The sequence below is a fragment of the Macaca mulatta genome, chromosome 7 (genome assembly GCF_049350105.2).
Source record: "Macaca mulatta isolate MMU2019108-1 chromosome 7, T2T-MMU8v2.0, whole genome shotgun sequence".
NCBI lineage: Eukaryota > Metazoa > Chordata > Mammalia > Primates > Cercopithecidae > Macaca > Macaca mulatta.
In genome coordinates this window covers 109747583-109754726 of record NC_133412.1, presented here as the reverse complement: position 1 = coordinate 109754726, position 7144 = coordinate 109747583, and the positions used below count along the sequence as shown (strand labels likewise).

The 7144-nt window shown below is 39.4% G+C and overlaps 1 long non-coding RNA gene across 1 annotated transcript in view; it reads right to left on the bottom strand.

Annotated features, from left to right (window-relative positions):
- Positions 1 to 5792: 5792 nt before the first annotated feature.
- The window catches only part of LOC114679550 (uncharacterized), a 106861-nt gene continuing 105509 nt past the window's right edge, over positions 5793 to 7144 (bottom strand). Inside the window, exon 7 of the long non-coding RNA XR_013396240.1 lies at positions 5793 to 6230. This is a non-coding gene — a long non-coding RNA (uncharacterized LOC114679550). The remainder of the gene's footprint in view (positions 6231 to 7144) is intronic.

Sequence of the window (7144 nt, the reverse complement as noted above, 5' to 3'; positions counted from 1 at the left end):
AGCATAGCCTATGTGTCAGGAACTGAGCTTAATAGTGGAGATACAAAGATAAGCTATTGTGCTTAATGAGCTCACAGATAAGTGAGAGAAGAGACATGTAAAAATATAATTACAGTAAGGCAATAATGTAATGGAATTAGATTCAAAATGCTATGGAATACAAGAGAGCACCAAAGAGTGGTCTTAGGCTGATGAGAGCTTGTTGGAATGCTCTCATATGTAGAAAACATGACATTAGAAAGGTTAAGAAATGTGAAAGCTGGGTATGGTGGCTCACACCTGTAATCTCAGAACTTGGGGAGGCCAAGGCGGGAGGATCACTTGAGCCCAGGAGTTTGAGACCAGCCTGGCCAACGCAGAGAGACTTTCTCTACAGATTTTTTTTTTTTTAAATTAGCCAGGCATGGTGGTACGTGCTTGTGGTCCCAGCTACTTGGAAGGCTGAGGTAGGAGGATTGAGCCCAGGAGGTCGAGGCTGTGGTGAGTCATGATGGTGCCAGTGCACTCCAGCCTGGGCAAAAGAGTAAGACCCTGTCTCAAAAAAAAAAAAAAAAAAAGACTATAAATAACACTAATCAATATATGAGTAAATATAGAATTCTACACTCAGATACAAAATAATTGAACCAGTGTATGAGGATACTGTCAGGGATGGCAGTTTAGGTAATTTCAGGGCCTACAGTTGATTGTAAACTCACCATGAGCCTAGAATATTAATGTTCTTAGTTTGTGCAAATAGAAGTGGAGTATTCAGCATAAAGGTTATTTTCTTTACCAGGGTGGGAACGTGGCTTGTTTCTGGTCTCCCCAAACATTGATGGTTGATGGTATGTATGTGCAAAGGGAAGCCAGCACATGGTAAAGGATTCTAACCTAAGTCATACTATATGGCTTATGGAACTAGAATTGTTGACAGAGACTGGAAGGCTTACAAAGTATGGCATAGCTGTCCTCAGATATTTGAAGGGCTATCATGTAGAAAATATGTTGAACTTATTCTGTCAGAGGAGCTCAGCAAAGCTTTTCTCGGTTTATAATACAGAGCCTGATGGAGCAAAGTCATCCTCTATGAGCTTGACTGTCCTCCTTTCCTGCTGGATTCTAAGCTCTATGAATGCAGGGACCAATAGATCTGATTCACTCTGAAACTCCTGTGTCTTGCACATAGAAGTTAATTTCTTTCTTTTTTTTTTCTTTTTTTTTGAGACAGAGTTCTGTTGCCCAGGCTGGAGAATAGTGGCACGATCTCGGCTCACTGCAACCTCCGCTTCCCAGGTTCAAGCAATTCTCGTGCCTCAGTCAACTGAATAGCTGGGATTACAGGTGTGCACCACCATACCCAGCTAGTTTTTGTATTTTTAATAGAGACGGGGTTTCACCATGTTGGCCAGGCTGGTCTTAAACTCTTGGCCTCAAGTAATCCTCCTACCTCAGCCATCCAAAGTGCTGGGATTACAGGTATGAGCCACTGTACCAGATGAAAGTCAATGAATTGTTTTTTGTTTTTTCTTGAGACAGAGTCTCGCTCTGACACCCAGGCTGGAGTGTAGTGGCACGATCTCGGCTCACTGCAACCTCCGCCTCCTGGGTTCAAGGGATTCTCCTGCCTCAGCCTCCAGAGTAGCTGGGATTATAGGTGCATGCCACTACACCTGGCTGATTTTAGTATTTTTAGTAGAGACAGGGTTTCACCATGTTGGCCAGGCTGGTTTCAAACTCCTGACCTCAGGTGATCTGCCCAACTCAGCCTCCCAGAGCGCTGAGATTACAGGTGTGAGCCACTGCACCTGGTGGAAGTCAATGAAATTTTAATGTAGGAATGAATCAATAAATTATTCCATGTGGTTCCAAAGGAGAGAACTGAGACTCAAGGGCAAAAGTTCATTTGTTGGATGACAAATGAACCCAACTAATTTGGCTATTAGTTAGGATCATTGGTGTAAGTAATGATACATTGTTTAGATGTTTAATTTCAACCTTTGCTCACCTGTTCAGCAAGAAGCTTTTATTACCCTTAAACTTTTTCTTCCAGAAAGGATGCTAACTAAAGAGGTACATGGGCTTTAACGGCCCTTGTGTGGCATTTGAGTTCCATGAGAACTGTAGGACACACCATACATAGGTTCTTAAACATGGGAGGAACATAAGGAGGGGCTAGATCAGATCTTATTTAATCATAACTGCAATTTAGATCTGGTAAGTTGTGGTCCCCGGAGTACCTAGGTCATTTAGGGAAAATGTTGTTGGGGTTTGGCTATGCTCTTTGCTAGTTCAGTGGGTTTTGAACTTTTTCAAAGGGACCATCTGCATGTTCTATAAAGAAGATAGCAATGAACCCTAGTTGTGGAACCGTGGAACCTCTGAGTAGCCCTAGGGTTCTGAAGGGCTCAGTCCCTGAAGCGCTGGCCTGTTTTACCCCAGATGTGATGGCCATATGCCCTGACCAAACTGCAGTACAAAATTAAGCTTATGTGGAGTGACTTCCAGCTCTTATCAGACCCCAAACTCCTAATTGTTTTTAGTCATCAATTATACTTTGCTGTTTTTTGTCTACTGATCTGTATCCAGAGTTTTAGCAAGTAGCATCTTCCTTAAATTATATATGTTGATCAGCAGATATTGGAGGCTTGCTAGTTCTTAGAGCTCATGAAGACAAATGAGAGGTGATGAGGAGTGTCACTCAGGTGCCAAAGGATGCCAAACTCTGGCCTTTAGAATACTTAATTTTTCCATAAATAAGAAGCCACACATCAGTCTCCTCATTGCCTGTTGCCTATAGCAATAGCATTCTCTTTTTACTGAACATCTCAAAATACTTGTGGATTAACATTAGACTCAAGGAAGAGAAAGGAAAGGCATCGTTAGTGCTACTTTGCTGAGGAGGAAATAAGTTATTGTCCTCTCCTTCCGTACCTCTCCATGCATAGAATTAGTTATCTGAACAATTGCTTAAATGTTGCACATAAATATCTCAATGAGAAGGCATATAAGTAATAATTATTATTATTCTATCCTCTGTGCAAGGCATTGTGCTAAGAACATCTCTTACCTTATTTCATCTTCACAATAATCTATAAGAGGCTATTATGATCCTTATTATATTGATGAATAAACTCTGATGTAGGAATGTTAAGTAACTTGCTTGAAGTTACGTAAGTGTTGTGTGGTGGACTCATAATCCAGAGCATCTTCATAGCCAGGTAGAGTTACATGATTTATTTCTCTTATCTGATCCATCATGGAGGGATGGAAACCAAAGGAGTGCAACTTATTTTTTATCCAGCACTACTTTTATTTAAGAATTTATTGTGAAAAGGTATTTTTGCCTAGGAGAGTTCATCTTTTACTTCAATTGGTTTCAATTACTTAGATTTCTTGGTGATCCAGCTGCTTTGAGAAACAACATTCTGTAATACTTAGTCCAGAAAGTGTTGAACATGATCAAATAATATCCAGGTTAATCACATTTTGTATCTGATTCTGTCTGTGTCATTATTATAGAGTTAGGAAGGCTGTAAGACAGCAAGACTGCTTTCCAGTTTATCTTCCAAATCCTAAAAATAGTACCTACATCTAGTTAATAATAAGAATAGCTAGCAATTATATAGTGCTTGCCTTATGCCAGGTACTTCTGACTTCAGTTCTAGGCCAGGAATTGCAAAATCTCTGCTAGATCTTATTCATTTTAGGAATATTTCATGGCAAAATGAAAGGTTCTAATCTGGAGTTCTGAGTAACATTATTCCTTGGTGAACATGATAGATTATCTTCTTGAAAGGGAAGAAAGAGCCATTCAAAAAATGTGACTGTGCCAATTTACTCATTGATCTAAAGTCATATGTTCTTTCTCTTCTGTGGAGGGGGTAAAAGGGAAAAGAGATAAATTTAATATCCAAGGGCTTACAACACATGGGAAGGAATAGCCATGCAAAAACTAATTACATATAATGCAATGAGGAATGCAAAACTTTAGGATGATAAAGAATGAAATTATTATATTAAAGATACAAACTATTAATATGCTAAGTGCTTATGTGAGAGAATATAGGAAGATATCATTAATTCTGTCAGGCTAAAATCAAAAACCTCTATACTTTATTCTAAGGATGTTTGTATGTTTAAGTTTTTATCGGTACAGATTATTGTGGCAGAGCCTTATGGTTGTCCTTAAGGGAAACGTTGGTTGGTTTGTGTATGAAGGTGGGGTGGAAGGTGCATGTTCTTGGGATTTTGTTCATTTTTGTTTTGTTTTGCTTTGCTTTACTCAGAAGAGGGCTAAATTAAGCACAATGTAAGATATTTCATCTATAAGCGAGTATTAGTGTGTGCGGCTCATTGTAAGTATTCTGGACTTAGGATTTAGGAAAGCTGAATTTAGGTCTAGATTTTGTCACTAGTTACTTTGGGAGGCCATTTTCCCTCTCTGGATCATCTGTAAGACTTGAAGCTTATAACAAATGATTCATAAGGACCCTTCAAGCTCTTATGTCCTGAGATTATTTGGGGAGAAAGATGAGGGAAAATGAAGCTTTTCTCTAAGAGACATTTTTATTTTGTAAAGCCCTTAGACTTGATTACTCATGTTGAGAATGGAGGTAAAGATGGAGGAGCTGGAGATCAGATTGCTATCTGTGGTAATCTGTGTGGATGAACTGTTCTACCAAGACTTTCCTGGATCTAGTTGCAATAGACTGGCTCACGATGCACCTGAATCATGGCACAACTGGTGAAGCTGTAAAAGAATCCAAATTAACTTTATTTTGCCTAACTCTTAATTCTTTGGAACTGTATGTTACAATTGCAGACAAGGGCTATGGTGTACAAGAGTTTCTGTAAACATGAGGATTTGGAAAACCTGTCTTTTACTATTACTCTTTCTCATCTGAAATGCCTATTTTCACTTGGACTTAAATTTCTTAAAATTTTTTGTTCATTCTTACCCTCTCTATCCTTTCTGGTCTCCCAGCCATCCAACATACATGGTCCAGGGATCATTATGTGTTGCTGCTTCCACTGACATGACTTCGCTTACACAAATTCCCAGAGGGGCAAACATTTGCATGGATATCATGAAATGTTACAGATCACTTTTTCCCATCTTCCCCCGCCCCATGTGGAATTCTCATTGGTTGCAAAGAGTTATAAATACACTTGTTCTTTGTGTCTTTTGTGAGTAAAGAGCCAAAGACACAAAGGAAAGAGCTGTTTCAAAAAAGCTTACCTTTAACATCCCTGGTGTTGGAAATGCTTAGGGGTCAGACTCAAGTGTGGGTGCACATGTGCAGCTCACATTGTGAGGTGAGAGGGGCCTCTTGCTAAGTCTCACATGCCGGTCAGAACTCGTGTTATTTTTTGTGACAGAGGAAGCCTTAAGGTTTTGATCAGCTATTTGTCAGCAAGAGCACAGGAGATGTTAATATCCATCTTAACTTGGGTGCATTGTTATGGCCTGAAAAATGACTGTGCTATGTCTTGACCCTCAGATAGTCATGTATCTCCCATGGTGATGTGAGAAATTAAAAACACAAGGTGTGCACGTGCATGTGGTGTAGGAGTCTATCTAAAACAGGGTGAATTTGGGAAGACTCCCAGCTGTGTGACTCACTGGCTTTAGTCAACCAGTTCACTTATCTGTACAGCCTCTGTATTTCTGAGAACAAAATACTGATGGAGAGAAAGGAAGCCTGATGGGAGGACCCATTCTGTTCCTCATGGATTAAATGTTGATAGAGGAGGAAGGAATCCAAGATCAAGGCAAAGACAATAGAGATGAGAGTTCACAAAGTAAATTCACAGGGGAATTTTATAGTTCTTTTATTATTACAAAAGCAGTACATATGGTAGCAAATTAGAAAATAAAGACAAACATTTTAATAATTAAAATATCATATTCCTAAGCAACAAGAGCCATTACCATTAATTTTTAGTGTATATTATTCCACATCTTTCCCTCTGTGTGTGTGTTTGCTAAATGAGTTCACACTATACTTGCATTTTTTAGTCATTGTATTAGTCCATTTTCATACTGCTATGAAGAAATACCTAAGACTGGGTAATTTATAAAGAAAAAGAGGTGTAATGGACTCACAGTTACACATGGCTGGGGAGGCCTCACAATCATGGCAGAAGGCAGAGGAGGGGCAAAGGCGCGTCTTATATGGTGGCAGGCAAGAGAGCTTGTGCAGGGGAACTGCCCTTTAAAAACCATCAGATCTTGTGACACATATTTACTGTAATGAGAACAGCATGGGAAAAACCCACCCTCATGATTCAATTACCTCCTACTGAGTCCCTCCCACGACATGTGGGGATTGTGGGAGCTACAATTCAAGATGAGATTTGGGTGGGGACACAGCCAAACTGTATCAGTCAATAATCTCCACCTTTCCATTGGGATATTTTCAGTTTTTATCCCATACAACAACTAGATCAAAATCAAATTTCCCAGTGACCCCAAAATGTCCTTTACAGGATCTAATGCAGAACCCTGTGGCATCTTGTTGTTTCCCTTAAGTCTTAATTTGAACCTAGCACCAACTACAACATAGACTAATTGAAAAGATGAAACCAGTTGTCCTGCAGCCTGTCACACCTTCTGAATGTGCTTGGTTGTTTCCTCATTGTATTGTTTAGCCTCTTCCTGTACCTCCTATGCATTTTCTACATTAGAAGTTTGACTTTTAATTTGAAAGTGTGGAGTGGGAAAAAAAAAGAAAGTCTGGAGTGGGAGACAAGAAGTACTTGAAGATCTTTTAAAGATAAGAAATGATGACTGTCATTAAAAATGATGTGCAAGAATACATCAAGTGCAAAGAAGCAGAGGAGAAAGAACATAGCAAAAGGGACCATAATGGTTGGAGCTGAAAGATATTGATATGCCTATATGAGAGTGATTATTTTAGGGGCCCCAAGAAATAACTGGGAAGCACTAACTGGGAGCTAAGTTCCTGCATGAGCAAATGAAGACTTAGCACCATTACAATTTGGGCATAAATATAAATGTGACCTCAGTTATGTCCACAAGCTGGTAACATTTGGGTTACACCTGGAAATAGGTTCAAGATATGTAACTATGAAGGTAATGCTACACGTGATTAAAACAATCACACTGTAGAGGGATATGTGAAATGAAAACTAAGTTTTC